The 18,056-nt window shown below is 43.1% G+C and overlaps 1 protein-coding gene across 4 annotated transcripts in view; it reads left to right on the top strand.

Moving 5' to 3' along the window:
• Window positions 1–18,056, top strand: part of LOC126254922 (protein unc-13 homolog 4B) — a 273,157-nt gene that overhangs the window by 170,569 nt on the left and 84,532 nt on the right. The window lies entirely within an intron of this gene.

Here is an 18,056-nt window from a genome sequence, read left to right as displayed (position 1 = left end):
CCTTGTCACATTTTCTTATAGGCGTCGCAGCATGTCCTGATGTACCATAGATTATCAGTTTGTCAGTGTGGCACGAATTTATGATTACATAATCCCTCAAAATCAAAGAAAACTATCACCATGGCTTTGACATTTGGCCTGACTTGATGAGCATTTTTTGGTCTAGGAGAACCTTCCCCGACCCATTGTGAAGACTGAACCTTGGTTTTAGCATTGTTACCGAAGACCCAGGTCTCATCACCAGTTACGATTCTCTTAAAGAACATCTCATTCTCATTTGCGCTATCCAAAAGCTCTTCACAGGTTGCGAAGCGAAAGTCTTTCTGGTCTTGACTCATGAGCCATGGCAGTAGCTTGGTGGCAACACGATGCATTCCAAGATCAGCATTTCGTGACATGATCCAACTGAAATGTTACATTCTTCTGCAATCTCTCGGACAGTCAGTCTTCGATTGGCACGCACAATTTCGTTGACGTTCCTGACATGAGCGTCGTTGGTAGGCGTCGAAGGACGTCCTGAATGAGAGTCATCTTCAACTTCTGTCCGACTATTTTTAAATCGTCTGAACCATTCGTAACACCGAGTACGGCTTAAGCAGTCATCACCGTAGGCTTCCTGCATCATTTAGTATGTCTCTGAAAGGGATTTCCTCAGGTTCATGCAAAATTTAATGCAGAATCGTTGTGCTTGTAACTCTGCCATATCAAAATTCGCTAGTCGAGCGACACATCATTCTACTCAATACAGCACTGGACAGTAACAAACATAAAGCAATGAAACTTCTGGCAGTTTCACAAACACAGGTGGGTCCAAGGATGCCAACCGCATTTCACTCCAAAACACCATTGGCGCGAAATTACGAATGTTCCGGAATTTTTTGAGCAGACATCGTATTCCTCTGTTCTTAAACATTCACCTGTAGCACCATATTTTAAAAACTTAGCTTCTTGTCGCCCACCTTTCATTTCAATAAAAGGCGAACAGCACTTGATTCAATACCACACCACCTTTTTCAAACGAAAGTACGATCATGTAGAGCGTGATACGAAGTGGGTGACTGGATGAAGGATTTCTTGATAGGGAGCACGCAGCATTTTCTCTTGTTTTCGACAGACGTCTCACACAGCGATCTGTGGCAGTAATAATATCGTGGATTAATGTTAAAGAGGACGGCCATCCAGTGTTATGTTGTCCGTGATTTCCCTTAGTCGCTTAAGGCAAACGTCGGGATGGTTCCTTTGAAAGAGCACGGCCGATTTCCTTCACAATTCTTCCCTTCCGGAAAATTAAACCGTAATCTTCCTCCTTCGGGTGAATCCCAGAGAAGTGAGTCGAGTTCCGTGCTTCTCATTTTGTACATAAATAAGCAGACAGACAATGTTAATAGCAACCTCTGTTTTGAGCAGGAATTCCCCTTTTGCCAGTGTAGTCTGCATTTTATACCTTCTTCGTTTCGTCCATCATGTGTTACTTTGCGTCCAAGGCATAGTAATGCTTCGCTTCACCTACTTCGTGGTTACTAATTTGCTGTCAAATTTATGGGTAATCTCATTTCTGTTAATGCTGATTCCTTGCGTCTTTCGTGGATTTACTCTCAATCGATTTTCTGTACTCAATGTTCATTCCATTCCACATATCCTTTAATTCTTTCACTGAGGACACACTAAATCTACACTGAACAGCCAAAGAAACTAGTACACCTGCCTGATATCGTGTTGGGCCCACGCGAGCACGCAGGAGTGCTGCAGGGCTGTCCATACATCAGGAAGAATACGGGGGGGGGGGGGGGGGGGTGGAGATCTCTTCTGAACAGCACGTTGCAAGGCAACCCAGAGAAACTCAATAATGTTCATGTCTGGGAAGTTTGGTGGTAAGCGGAAGTGTTTAAACTCAGAAGTGTGTTCCTGGAAGGACTCTGTATTATTTCTGGACGTGTGGGTTGTCACATTGTTCTGCTGGAATCACCCAAGTCCGTAGGAATGCACAATGTACATGAATGGATGCAGGTGATCAGACAGGATGCTTACGTACGTCTCACCTGTCAGAGTCGTATCTAAACGTATCAGCGGTCCCATATCACTCCAGCTGAACGCGCCCCATACAATTACAGAGCCTCCACCAGCTTGAACAGTCCCCAAAAATGGTTCAAATGGCTCTGAGCACTATGGGACTCAACCGCTGAGGTCATTAGTCCCCTATAACTTAGAACTAGTTAAACCTAACTAACCTAACGACATCACAAACATCCATGCCCGAGGCAGGATTCGAACCTGCGACCGTAGCGGTCTTGCGGTTCCAGACTGCAGCGCCTTTAACCGCACGGCCACTTCGGCCGGCGAACAGTCCCCTGCTGACATGCAGAGTCCATGGATTCATGAAGTTGTCTCCATATCTGGGCACGACCGTCCGCTCGATACAATTTGAAACGAGAGCCGCCCGACCAAGCAATATGTTTCCAGTCATCAACAGTCCAATGTCGGTGTTGACGGGCCCAGGCGATGCGTAAAGCATTGTGTCGTGTAGTGATCAAGGATACACGAGTGGGTCTTCGGCTCTGAAGGCCCGTATCGATGATGTTTCATTGAATGGTTCGCACGCGGACACTTGTTGATGGCCCAGCACTGAAATCTGCAGCAATTTGCGGAAGGATTGCACTTCTGTCACGTTGAACGATTCTCTTCAGTCGTCGTTCTTCCCATTCTTTCAGGATCTTTATCTGGCCATAGCGATGTCGGAGATCTGAAGTACTGCGGGATTCCTGATATTCACGGTACACTCGTGAAATGGTCGTGCGAGGAAATCCCCACTTCATCGCTACCTCGGAGATTCTGTGTGCCAACGCTCGTGCGCCGACTATAATACCACTTTCCAACTCACTTAATTCTTGATAACCTGCCATTGTAGCTGCAGTATCCGATCTAAAAGCTGCGTCACACTTGTTGTCTTATATAGGTGTTTCCGACGGCAGCGCTGTATTCTGCCTGTTTAAATATCTGTATTTGAATACGCACGATTATGCCAGTTTCTTTGGCGCTTCAGTGTATAACATCAATGCGTCACATTTGGAATCATTGAACTCATTCAAGTAGTTGAGCATAACAATTTGTGTGAATATGTAATGGAATAATATACTGAGGTGGACAAAAGTCATGGGATACCTCCTGATATCGTTTCGGATATCGTTTTTCCCAGTGTAGTGCAGCAACTCGACGTGGCATGGTCTCAACAAGTCATTGGAAGTCCCCTGCAGACATGTTGAAATTGGAAAAGTGTTCCCGGTGCAAGATTTTGCGCACTGACTGAGCTCTCGATCATGTCATGTAAGTGTTCGATGGGATTCACGTCGGGTGATCTGGGTGACCAAACCATTCGGCCGTATTGTTTAGAATGTCCTTCAAACGAAGAGCCACACGCGAACCCTACCATCAGCTCTTACCAACTTAAATCGTTACTCGTGTGATCAGGCCGCGGTTATCCAGACGCCTAGGGTCTAACCGCCATGGTCACGAGCCCAGGAGAGGCGCTGCAGGCGATGTCGCTCTGTTAGCAAAGGCACTCCAGCCGGTCGCCTCCTGCCATAGCCCATGAACGCCAAATTTCACTTCACTGTTCAAACGGATACGTTCGTCGTACGTCCCACATTGATTTCTGCGGTTATTTAACGCCGTATTGCACTTAAAACTCTACACAAACGCTGCTCCTCTCGGTCGTTAAATGAAGGTCGTCGGCAACTGCGGTGTCCGTGGTGAGAGGTTATGTCTGAAATTTTGTATTCTCGACACATCTTTCGCACTGTGGCTCTCGGAATATTGAATTCCCTAACGATTTCCGAAATGGAATGTCCCACACGCCTAGGTCCAACTAGCATTCCGCGTTCAAAATCTGTTAAATCCCATCGTGCGGCCATAACCACATAGGAAACATTTTCATATGAGTAACCTGAGAACAAATTACAGTTCCACCAACGCATAACCTTTTGCACGCGATGCTACCGCCATCTGTATATGTGCTTATCGCTATCCCATGGTTCTTGTCACCTCAGTGTAATAAAAAAAATGGCTCTGAGCACTATGGGACTCAACTGCTAAGGTAATTAGTCCCCTAGAACCTAGAACTAGTTAAACCTAACTAACCTAAGGACAGCACAAACATCCATGCCCGAGGCAGGATTCGAACCTGCGACCGTAGCGGTCTTGCGGTTCCAGACTGCAGCGCCTTTAACCGCACGGCCACTTCGGCCGGCCCCTCAGTGTAATAGATGAAGCTGGTTCAGCCCATGGTTTGACGTTTGATGTTGGGAAAACTCAGTATAGAAAACAGGTTGCTTACAAAACACGGTGGAGACACATCCTAGAATATTGCTCAAGGTTATGAAATACGACTGAATGCACACAGAGAATGGCAACTCGGCCGGCCGGAGTGGCCGAGCGGTTCTAGGCGCTACAGTCTGGAACTGCGCGACCGCTACGGTCGCAGGTTCGAACCCTGCCTCGGGCATGGATGTGTCTGATGTCCTTAGGTTAGTTAGGTTTAAGTAGTTCTAAGTTCTAGGGGACTTATGACCTCAGCAGTTGAGTCCAATAGTGCTCAGAGCCATTTGAACCATTTTGAATGGCAACTCATGGCCGAGTTTCACGCAACTTCCGTGACATTGGCAGCCACTTGAAGAAAGAAAATTCGAAAATCTGCTTAAAAAGTTTCAATAACCTTATTAATCGATGAGTGTAGGAATGTACTACTCTCTTGCTTGTCACTCCCGCACGGGCCACGAAGATCAATATTAACTTACAGCAGGCACAGAGGTGTTTAAGCAGTCATTCTTCTCGCGCTTTGTACTTGCGTGGGAGGGGAAGAAAACATAATGTGTTACAGTACAGTGGGAAGTACTATTTGCAGTTAACTTCAGTGGTTTGCATCGGTTGTAAGTGTAGAAAACACTTTTCTAAAAGACTCCTTTATACTTGAATTTATATTAGAAGTTGCATATTTCTCTCTTATGTCTGATTTTGCTGTTGTCAGGTTGCATTTTATGTTCATTACTTCTAGCTCTTATAATGCTGATAATACGATGGATATATTTTGGAGCAGTGGTGAACAAAGTGAGATCTAATTCGATTTAATAACTATACTCACATTACACGAAATTTATAGTCTGTCACCTTGATCAATGTTGATTAAGTAGTATTATCTGACGTTTACTTATATGGTTCGAGTCAAAGCCATAAACTGAAATTTGATATCGAAATGTGCTTGGCAGCATGGATAGCTGTTCCCTAGCTATCCTGACAATGTCTCTGAATAGTTTCACCACTATTACGAAAACGTAAGACACATTAATAGATTTTATACGTCGTATTTTTATTTTATTTTATTTACACGTCAAGTTCCGTAGGACCAAATTGAGGAGCAAATATCCAAGGTCATGGAACGTGTCAGTACATGAACTTACAACATAAAAGTAATAACAGATAAAAAGTAAATGTTCATGAACCTGCAAGAAAATCAGTCTATAAGTTTAAGCAAACGCTATCAGCTATACAATGAGAATCAGCTTAATTTTTCAAGGAACTCCTCGACAGAATAGAAGGAGTGACCCATGAGGAAACTCTTCAGTTTCAATTTGAAAGCGCGTGGATTACTGCTAAGATTTTTGAATTCGAGTGGCAGCTTATTGAAAATGGATGCAGCAGTATACTGCACACCTTTTTGCACAAGAGTTAAGGATGTCCGATCCAAATGAAGGTTTGATTTCTGCTGAGTATTAACCGAGTGAAAGCTGCTTGTTGTTGGAAATAAACTAATATTGGTAACAAGAAACGACAATAAGGAATATACATATTGAGAGGCCAATGTCAAAATACCCAGACTCGTGAACAGAAGTCGACAAGAGGTTCGTGAACTCGCACCACTTATTGCCCGAACCGCCCGTTTCTGAGCCAAAAATTCCCTTCTAGAATGGGAAGAGTTACCCCAAAACATAATACCATACGACATAAGTGAATGAAAATAAGCAAAGTAGACTAATTTACGTGTCGAAGTATCGCTCACTTTCGATACCGTTCGAATAGTGAAAATGGCAGTATTAAGTCTTTGAACAAGATCCTGAACGTGGGCTTTCCACGACAGCTTACTATCTATCTGAACACCTAGGAATTTGAACTGTTCAGTTTCACTAATCATATGCCCGTTCTGTGAGATTAAAACGTCAGGTTTTGTTGAATTGTGTGTTAGAAACTGTAAAAACTGAATCTTACTGTTATTTAACGTTAGTTTATTTTCTACAAGCCATGAACTGAGATCATGTACTGCACTACTTGAAACCGAGTCAATGTTGCACACAACATCCTTTACTACCAAGCTAGTGTCATCAGCAAACAGAAATATTTTAGAGTTATCCATAATACTAGAGGGCATATCATTTATATAAATAAGGAACAGGAGCGGCCCCAACACTTATCCCTCCCCCCCCCCCCCCACTTGACAGTACCCCACTCAGATCCCACATCACAGCCGTTATCAACATCGTGAATAATGACCTTTTGCTGCCTGTTGCTAAAGTAAGAGGTGAACCAATTGTGAGCTACTCCCCTTATTCCGTAATGGTCCAACTTCTGGAGCAATATTGTGAGATCAACACACTCAAATGCCTTTGTTAAATCAAAAAATACGCCAAGCGTTCGAAACTTTTTGTTTAGCCCATCCAGTACCTCACAGAGAAAAGAGAATATAGCATTTTCAGTTGTCAAACGACTTCTAAAGCCGAACTGTACATTTGATAGCAAATCGTGTGATATAAAATGCTCTATTAACCTTACATACACAGCCTTTTCGATAACTTTTGCAAACACTGATGGCATAGAAATAGGTCTAAAATTATCTACATTATCCCTTTCTCCCTTTTTATAAAGCGGCTTTACTACTGAGTACTTTAATCGCTCAGGAAACTGACCATTCCTAAAGGAAAAATTACAAATATGGCTAAATACAGGGCTAACATGTGCAGCACAGTACTTTAATATTCTACTAGACACTCCATCATAACCATGAGAGTCCTTAGTCTTCAGTGATTTAATTATTGACTCGATCTCCCTCTTGTCTGTATCACAGAGGAGTATTTCAGACGTCAATCTCGGAAAGGCATTTGCTAAGAAATTTATATGATTTCCTGTAGAAACTAAATTTTTATTTAATTCACCAGCAATGCTCAGAAAATCGTTGTTAAATACTGTACATATATCTCATTTATCAGTAACAGAAATATTATTACTGCGAACTGACTTTATATCATCAACCTTGTGCTGCTGACCAGACACTTCCTTCACAATTGACCATATGTCTTTAATTTTATCCTGTGAATTGGCTATTCTATTTGCATACCACATACTTTTTGCCTTGCTAATAACATTTTTAAGCACCTTACAAAACTGTTTGTAATGGGCTACTGTAGCTTGATTGTGACTACTTCTAACATTTTGATATAATTCCCGCTTTGTTCTACATGATATCCTTACCCCACTAGTCAGCCAACCGGGCTGTCCATTACTGCTAGTACCCCGTTTAGAATGTTCTAATGGAAAGCAACTCTCAAAGAGCATGAGAAATGTGTTATGGAAAGCATTGTATTTATCATCTATATTATCGGCACTATAAACATCTTGCGACTCTTGTTCCTTGACAAGTTTTGAAAAACTCTCTATTGCTGTTGGATTAACTTTCCTACGTAGTTTGTAATTAAATACGACATTGGTTTGAGTACAAAAACCTTTTAGTGTTAAAATTTGTGCATCATGGTCTGAAAGGCCATTCACCCTTTTACTAACAGAATGCCCATCTAGTAATGAAGAATGAATAAAATTATTGTCTATGACTGTGCTACTGTTCCCCTGCACCCTAGTTGGAAAAAACACAGTTTGCATCAGATCATATGAATTTAGGAGATCTACCAACATCCTTTTTCTTACACAATCATGTACAAAATTAATATTGAAGTCACCACATATAACTACTTTCTGGTACTTCCTACAAAGTGAATCAAGAATCCTCTCTAGCTTAAGCAAAAATTCTCTGAAGTCGGAGTTAGGGGACCTATAAACAACAGCAATTAGAAGTTTAGTTTCACTAAATTCAACTAATGCTGCACAACTTTCAAATATCTGTTCAGTGCAGTGTCGTGATACGTCTATGGACTCAAATGAAATACTGTTTTTTACGTACAGAGCCACTCCCACACCCCGCAAGGAACTCCTCGAGAAACAGCCAGCTAATCTGTAGCCTGGTAAAGGAAGCCTCTGAATTATCAAATTATTTAAGTGGTGCTCTGATATACCAATAATTTCAGAGTTAACATCTATTGGCAGTTCACTAACTTTATCTCTAATACCTCTTATATTTTGGTGAAATATGCTAATTCCTTCTCTACTTGGAAGCATTACATCCTCTGGAGGTGAGCCCTTAGTTAGAGGCACTTCCTTTAAGCAGAAATACCTATAAGCTGACTTCAGTCTAAAAAAGGTGCATCTCTAACACCAACTACTACAGGATTTTTTCCATGAGTGACACCACTACCACTACCACCACCACCACCCACTACACTGTCACCTATAAGCTTAGCCAGCATCCCCTTCCCATACCCATTGACATGCAGGCCATGCCTAGTGAAACCCCATCTACTGATAGACCCAACTGGCACCACTGAGATGTGATCCATGCCCTCCGTCATCAGCGCCCTCCCCAGCCCCACATTAACGTGCCTAACAGCCGCATTAAGGTGAGGCCGATCATGACGCTGAAGCAGTTGCACGAAATGCACATTAGTGCCACCAGTTTGAGTAGCTATCTTAACCAAGTCACCACTGACATCATATTCCCCGTTCCTATCGAGACTGTTCCCTGATCCACCCACTATCACTACCTGATCCTCTTTCGTAAAATTCTTACATAACTCCCCTATGCTTTCAGTCACCTGAGCCAATCCTACACTAGGCTTCACAATGCTGGTGACCTGGTACTCACTCCCCAACACTTCCTGCAACTGTTGGCCCACACCTCTACCGTGGGAACTACGTAGCAGCAGAACCTTCTTTCTGCTAGACTTTGCAACTAACCTAGGCCTCCTAATTGCTGAGGACTGCTGCAAGTTACCTACATCTACGGCTACACGAGGCTCCTCTCCACTCAACTCTGACAGTTGGTCGTATCTATTGCATGTATGCGAAGTAAAACTATCTGAATACCTCCTCTTCCTAGCTACCTTCTTGCCAACTGCCAGTTCTCATTCCCCACCACCCTTCACCCTTCTCAACCTATCTAGTTCCTCCTTTGCGCATTGTAACTGCACCTGAAGGGCACAGATCTTGCGCTCCTGATCCTCTATTAACTTGTTTCTACTACAGATTCTACATTCCTAGGAGAGGATCTCCCTAAAATGACCACTGGCTTCCCCACTGCATTCGCCCCCAATGAAAATACTTTGAACAAATCCCACACCGTAATCCACTACTCACAAACCTACGACAGAGCCCACACTTTTCACTCATGATAAAATGTTACAGTTACTGAAAAAAACTATACGTCTACGTTACCAAAGTTCAGTTACACCAGTAGAACTATTTAAGAACTAACAATAATGATCTCGAAATTCTCTGCCTACTAAGAAAGCAGCTACTTGTATTAATACTACTACAACACAGCCGATACCAATACCAGCAAAACTTCACAAAATTATTAGTTAAAACCAAAAAATTAAAACGACCACTGTAACACTAAGCGAAGTTAAAACACTAAATGAAAATTTCACTGAAATATTTCACTAGAAAGAATAATAAACGTCAGTTGAAAACTAAAGCACGAAATTTACCAAACGACTTCAACACACTGAAAACTCTATAAAACACAGCGAGCGAACGATTGCAAAAGTTTATTAAGTCGTTATTTCGCCACAAACGGCACGCAACACTGCTGAAATCTATTAAATTTAATAACTGTATTACAAAGCACAAATAAGTTTGTCAGTACTTAGATTATAACCGCTACAGCTGCAGTGCACGCCGCAAAATGTAAACACACTACTCGTAGCAAGCCTAGATGAGAGTTCTAAGGTTTTACTTGTAGAGGACGTCGAATAGATAGAGCAACGTATAGTGAACATTAGATCAGTTTCAGTAAAACTAAACTTTGGAAGAAATCCAGGTTTATATTGGGGACGATATAAATTTGATACAATCGTGGAACACAAATTTAAGTGACCTGACCGGCAAGTATCAGTTCACATTAAACTATGAACTTTTGTATACAGTTCTGACTAACGACACAGGATCGCTGCTGCATCTGAACTATGACGAGGCTGCTATCAGGGTGGGCTATCAAAGAGTGAGGCGAGCGGCGTACCATACCTAGTGAGGGAGTGTCTTCGTCGACGCGTCTCATTCTTGGCTGCGTCTGTCAGCAGTTGTCGTTAACCTGTGGTTCCGTCGTGAGGAGACAAACTCGTAATTCGGTATTACGGTCAGTACCTTCAAGTGCCATAAGGAATCAAAAGTTCATTCATCAAATGGTTCAAATGGCTCTGAGCACTATGGGACTTAACATCTATGGTCATCAGTCCCCCAGAACTTAGAACTACTTAAGCCTAACTAACCTAAGGACATCACACAACACCCAGTCATCACGAGGCAGAGAAAATCCCTGACCCCGCCGGGAATCGAACTCGGGAACTCGGGCGCGGGAAGCGAGAACGCTACCGCACGACCACGAGCTGCGGACAGTTCATTCATCATTACTTACCAATATCTATATATAAAAGGCAATGTCCCGACTGAGTGACTCATCATCGCCCAGCCCCAAAACCTCTAAGGATAGAAACCTGAAATTTGGAAAGGATGTTGTTCTTATACTGTAGGCGTCGTTTAAGAACGTGTTTTTGAAAGTCCTTCTCATAAGGTGGTGAAATAGAGGATGAGAAGTTTATTTTTAATTAGTCGCTGTTAAGTCAATTTTGAACCGAGACCTACAAAAATGGTATTTCGTTTCTAAATCAGAAATAAAGAAAAATGTGTTACAGCATTTCTGGACATTTAACTCCTATGGGTGTCTAATAATAAGTTATTCTTAATATAAATCATTATGAAAGAAGTACTAAAGTATATTAAAGCTATATGTATGAAAGTTTGTATTTGGCTTCTCTGTTAGAAATAAAGAAATTCGTGTTTTAATGTTTTTTGAAATTCAGCCCTTAAGGGGGTGAAACAGGGAATGAAAAATTTTAAGAAAATATTTCGTTATATAAAAATTTTTAAAGCTATGAAAATTGGCATTTGACTTCACCGTTGGATAAAAAGAAATGCGTGTTAGGGGGATGAAAGTTGCTATTTAAATATCACCACAACAACGCAAAAGGCATGGTTAACAGAAACCTTGGACTCAAGCTACCAGAATCACTTCTTGGTGAGAAGTACCTTCGGAAAAGACCATGCTTGTGTGGCTTTAACTAGCGTGAAAAGTTTAGAAGTGTTGCAATGTGCGAACAACATAAAAATTGAATTAATGAAAGAAAAAACTGTGCATACAGTCTACGCGAGTGAAACAGAGGGCGCTAAGCTAGTCATTGTCTATATTTTTATAGTCTTCGGCGCAGTACAGCACATAGTGAAGGTAAGTTGCAGCTATCTGCTACCTTAAAATCTTGTGGTAAGAGAAATGAGAGAGAAGACGTATAGCACAAGTGGAAAAAAATTCAAAAGCATCGATCAATATGCCTTGCGCGAGTATGTTCCGAGGAAGGCCTTTAGGGATGGGAAAGACCAACTGTGGCTTAATAATACGCGTAAACAGAGCAACGAGAGAAGCGTTCAGTGACTTTGAAAGTAAAATTTTGCCACCCAGTCTGATTAAAAGCCCTGAGAGGTTTTGGTCTTACGTAAAATCAGTAAGTCACTCAGGGACCGTGCTAGCACCGAAACGGAAAATGAAACAGTGAAGGCCGAAATACTGAATTCGGTCTTAGGAAATTGTTTCACCGCCGAATATCTTAATGATCCCTCGTTTCAATCATCTTACGAACATCGTAATGGCAGATATCGAGATAAGCGATCGCGGAATAGAAAAGCAACTGCAATGGCTTAGTAGAAGAAAGGCACAGGACCAAACGAGACAACTGTGAAATTCAGCACAGATTATGCGAAAGAACTTGTTCCCCTAGTGGCAGCAGTTAATCTTAGCTCGCTGGAGCAATGAGGGGTTGTTTTATGCTGAAGAATTGTGACCTTTTGGAGAACGAAAATCTCCTCTATAAACATCATCCTGGATTCTGCACACAGAGATCTTGCGAAACTCAGCTCGCTCTGTTCCTCCACGAGATCCACAGCGCTGTAGACAACGGCACCTGACACCGTCCTGCTCTGCGGTTCGGTGAAAACAAAAATATACAAGCTTATGAAGTATCGGACCTGGTTTGCAACTGGATTAAAGACTTCCTTGCAGATGTAACCCACAACGTCACTTTTACCGGAGCAGATGTAAAGGGAATTTCCGGAGAACCCCACGGAAGTGTGACAGCGCCGTTACTGCTGGTAAAAAGCGTCGGATGCCCTTTGACTGTTCGCAGATGATGCGGTTGTCTATAAGAAACTAGCAACGCCAGAAGACAGTACCGATTTGCAGGATGACCGGCAGAGGACTGATGAATGGTGCAGGCTCTGACAGTAATGTAACATATTGCGCATACATATAAAAAGACATCCACTTCTGTACAACTACACTGCTGTTGGAAAAACTGCTGGAAACAGTGTTTACCGTAAAATTTCTACTAGTAACCATCCGGAGCGACCTTAAATGCAATGATCATATAAAACTAGTAGGAAAAGTAGATACTGGACTGAGATTCATAGGAAGAATGTTAAGGAAATGCAACTCATCCCCAAAAGAAGTGGCTTGTAAAACACTTCTTCGACCGGTTTTGACTATTACTCATCACGGTGTGACCCTTCTTGGGTAGGAGTGATTGAAGAGACAGAAAAGAACCAACGAAGAGCAGTGCGTTTCGTCACATGGTCGTTTAGTCGGCGCTAGAGGGTTACTGAGATGCTCAACAAACTCCAGTGGCAGACGGTACAAAAGAGGGATTGTGCATCACGGAGAAGTTTACTGTCGCAATTTCGAAAGAATACTTTCAGCGAAGAGTCGGACAACAGATTACTTCCTCCGATATACGACTCGCGAAATGACCACAACGAGAAAATCGGAGAAATTGGAGGTAATACAGAGGTTTACCGATAATCATTCTTCCCACGCGCCATTCGTGAATGTAACAGGGAATGGGAGCGGCGTGTTGGGGGGTATGGGGGTGGGGTGGGGGGGGATCAGGTAGTGGTACCAGAAATACCCTGCCGCACACCATCGAGTGGCTTGCGGAGTATTGATGTAGACATAGGTATGTATCCGCGTTGTTAACAGTGCTGTTCATCGATGCATTTGGCTAGTTCGTGTTGGATTGCTGTGCTACACAGCAGTTGCTGCGGACTTCCTGTGAAGACTCGAGTGCACCGCTGGCCGTTAGTCATGTTCTGCTTCGGCTGACAGAGGGCATGCACGGCACACGCAGAAGCTGACGCGACGCGAGCGTGGGCGGTTCGGCTGAGTCTGCACCGCTCACACAGCGACCCGCTTGCCAGGCAGCACACTTCTGCCTCTAGCTTACCCGTGTGGCGGAATTCTACCAGGCTTCAGTGGAGTTCATTCTGCTCTCCGCCAGCTGGAAGAGCCACGAAATTAGGTTCCAAAGAGCCCTAATGTTCAATAAGTGCAAACTGATTTGCATAAAATCTTAAAGATACATCAGCTTGGTACCAGCGTTTTGCGGGTCTCTGTTCAGAGTAAGGCACCAGCGCTGTCATAACTTCACGTTCATCAGTCAGATGCCAGTTTTTTTGGTAAAAAGAACCCTAAAATGAAAATACAATAAAGCAAGTAGTGAATACATGACCCTTTTTATTTTCATACAACAAAAATGAACTTGACCTGCCGTAAAACACATTTAAAAAGATATCCAATAACGTCTCTAGTTGATCATCCAGGGAATATGGCGAGAAACAGTCTGGATGAAAAGTTTTTAAGGTCGGTGCAGGGTAGGTTGTGCTTATAAAGAACTGTTAAGAAAAAATTTCGACACGTTGCGCCGTTTCCGAATTGGTTGTTTGTTTATTTACAACATTCTCCAGTGCACACTTTTTGTAATACTACATGTATGTATTTTGTGTGTGTGTGTGTGTGTGTGTGTGTGTGTGTGTGTGTGTGTGTGTGTGTGTGTGTGTGTGTGTGTGTCATTTGGATGATGACGATGGCGACTATTATGAGAAAAGGGAAAGGGTGAAACACGGTGTCAGCACATAGGTCTACTCATCGCGAATACCGCCAATTGTGCCGCCAAGCTTAACGTAGCCATCCGACGGACGTCCCACCATCAACAGTGTCAAGTGCTCACACTTCATGAGACGCTGCGGAGAGATTTGGTATTTATACCAAGACATTAATGCAAAACGTTGAAGATGTCAAAACACTGGTGATTAGGAACTGTGCGCCACCACCTCTCTTCTACGTGCTGGCCAAATACTGGTAGTGAACCGCTTCGAACGTGCCTTTTCCCAGGTCGAGCGCCATCGCACAAGCTTGCGTTAGCTACCTCGGCCACGGAGATCGGGTGCAGCTCACATGTGAATTAGCATTGAAACTAGCTAAACACGCCGTTGCATGCGCAAATTCATCTGTTCCGTCAGAGACTGTGTCGCCAAATGTGTTCTTCGTTTGGTTTCCTAAAACCAAACGAGAGCAATACAAAAATTGGGCGTGGGGCGGTAATAAGGATCGAACCCGAGCCAAAGGCTGGGCAGCCTTGTGCGCTATCATCTACGCTACGAGAAACACTGACACTAATTGTGCCTGCCGGGGCGCTTGAATTTGCGCACGCAACGTTCTGATTGGCTAACTTCAATGCTAATTATCTCGGATACGGCAACACTTATCGTTTTTTTTTTTTCTTAACAATTATCAGCACAACCTACCCGCAACACCATTACAAGCTTTTCACACTATTTCTGGCCACCTTGTACATACAAGCTGAATAAGAACTCCACCTACAAACTTTCTGAAGTTTTACAGGAATACCTTCGGAGTATTTTGGTACTAGGGACTACCACTATTTGGCGGCTCGTCTCAAACTTAATAGCATTTCGTTTGGTTTCGTGCCCTAATTATCTCTCTATCTGTAGTGCACTCAAAACAGTGTACAGCAGTACAAATGTCGACATTACGAATCGCTCACGGCGACTGCTGTTCAAAACAGTAATGTTCTCCTTATCCCATATCCCTCCAGTAGATATTCAGTACTGCTTGGTTCTGTCTAGGAGTTTGGCTCTAAGCACTATGGAACTTAGCATCTGAGATCATCAGTCCCCTAGACTTAGAACTACTTAAACCTAACTAACCTAAGAACATCACACACATCCATGCCCGAGGCAGGATTCGAACCTGCGACCGGACTGAAGCGCCCAGAACCGCTCGGCACAGCGGACGGCTCTAGGATTTTGTTTTCTTGCAGTTTTATTTGTGTGTTTACACTGATATACTGCAATACTATGGATAGATTTACTGAAGAAGAGTTGGCTGATATGCACCTTCTGTATGATTTCATTGTATTCGATGGAACAGTGGGACAACGGCGCTATGCGCAACCGAATCACTGTACATTTGCATCTGTACATAGGCGCCAAAGAGAAACTGGATCCTCCTTTGTTAGAATGGAAGATAGTGGATGCGTGGGGTGTGCTAGAACACGGGGTGCGGAAGAGAATGTTTTACATGCGTTTGGTAACAATCCTGCCTCTAGCAGTCAGAGCATTGTAAGAACTCTGAACACAAACAAGTCAAGTATTTTGAGAGTCTTATGCGAACAATTGCGCCTGCATTATCCACAGAGAGCGCAAACATTGCAGCCAGTGGACTTTCCATTTCGAGTGGCGTGTACAGAATACCCCAATTTCTTTGCTGTCGTATTTTTTACAGACGAGGTAATGTTAACAAGAAGGGCATGTTCAACAGTAGGTATAAGGTGGCGAAAATCCACAGGGACTGCTGTGTCGATCCTATCAACAGAAGTTGCTGTGAATGTATGGCGTAGTATTGTCAACGATTTTGCGATGGGACCTCACCACTTTCTGTTACACTGAACGGAGTCAAGTAAAAAAACATCCCTTCAGCATACCCTCCCACTGTTCCTAGAGATGTGCTGCTGAGAATCCGTCAGCTTAGGTGTTTTCAACAGGACATTTTGCACTCGATGTCAGGAACCACATTGAAGTTCAATGTGAGACCTGAGTTTCTCCTGGCGTATACAAGTTTCAAATAACTTCCGGGAATTCAACCAGGTAACACTTTCAGCGACCATCGCTGAAAGTGTTACCTGCCTGAATTCCTGGAAGTTATTTGAACATTGAAGTTCAGTTTGGACGTCAATGGATTGGTCGTGGTGGTTCTGTTCCGTGGCCAGTTCTGTCACCAGACATGTCACTTCTTCTCGTGGCATGTGAAGAGTTTAGTTTACGAGACTCCGGTCGATACTCACGAGGACCTAGTTATCTCAGCCGCGGAATTAGTACGCCAAACTCCTGGAATTCTTGAGCGTGTAAAACAGTCGATGGTGCATAGCTGTACCCTGTTGTGCAACTAGATTCGTGATTTCCTGTTTGAAAGTCATCGAGTAAAACAGAAATGATGTTTGGCGTTCCACAAGGAAGTGTAATAGGCTCTCTGCTGTTCCTAACCTATATGAACGATTTAGGGGACAATCTGAGCATCCATCTTAGATTATTTTCGGATGAAGCTGTCATTTACTGTTTCGTAAAGTCATCAGATGATCAAAACCAATCGCAAAATGATTTATGCAAGGTATCTGTATGATGCGAAAAGTGAAAGTTGACCCGAAATAAGGAAAAATATAAGGGCATCCATACGAGTACTGAAAGGAATCCTTTACATTTCGGTTACATGATAAATCACGCCGTTAACACAACTGAGTACCTAGGAAGTACAACTAGGAACAACTTAAATTGGAACGATCAAACAGGTAATATTCTGAGGGGACAGCGAACCAAAGACTGCGTTTTATTTGCAGTACACTGAGACTGCCGTACACTAAACTTGTCCAACCTCTGCTAGAATTCTGAAGTGCAATATTGGATCGTTACCAGATGGGATTGACGGAAGACTTCGAAAAAGTTTAAGAAGGGCAGCTCATTTTGTACTGTCGCCAAACAGGGGAGAGAGAGTCACGGACATGATACGCGAGTTGGCGTGGGAACCCATAAAAACAAATGCGTTTCTCGTTGCGGGGAGATCTTTTCACGAATTTTCAATTTCCATCTCCGAATGCGAAAATATTTTGTTGACACCCACCTACATAGGGAGAAATGATCACTATAATAAAGTAGATCAAAGCTCGCGCGCTGTTGCAGTAGGGAACGGGAAAAAAATAGTGTGACAGTTGTTCGATGAGTCCTCTGGCAGGCACTTAAGTGTGAATTGCAGAGTGTTCATGTAGACGTACTAAGAAATAGGCTTACAGGGCTTTTAAGTATGCATGGAAAGGAAACTTTCGTGGATAATTATTAAAGTCAGCCACAATCCAACGGCGCTGTCTAGTAGTAAATGCAAAAAAGGAAACAGTAGCTTCAGTACTCGTAGTTAGACGCAGTGAATCACCCTTTTCCCCACAGTTTGTTAGGGCATGACTAAGTCGGCATTTAAAAATATTTTTCCAAGTCCTCTTCCCCCTCTATTAAAATGAAACATGAATGCTCCAATGCCCGCATCTCGTGGTCGTGCGGTAGCGTTCTCGCCTCCCACGCCCGGGTTCCCGGGTTCGATTCCCGGCGGGGTCAGGGATTTTCTCTGCCTCGTGATGGCTGGGTGTTGTGTGCTGTCCTTAGGTTAGTTAGGTTTAAGTAGTTCTAAGTTCTAGGGGACTTATAACCACAGCAGTTGCGTCCCATAGTGCTCAGAGCCATTT

This window comes from Schistocerca nitens, chromosome 1 (assembly GCF_023898315.1).
Source record: "Schistocerca nitens isolate TAMUIC-IGC-003100 chromosome 1, iqSchNite1.1, whole genome shotgun sequence".
Taxonomy (NCBI): domain Eukaryota; kingdom Metazoa; phylum Arthropoda; class Insecta; order Orthoptera; family Acrididae; genus Schistocerca; species Schistocerca nitens.
The sequence above is the reverse complement of the archived record's forward strand: the minus strand, read 5'-3'. Positions and strand labels throughout refer to the sequence as shown.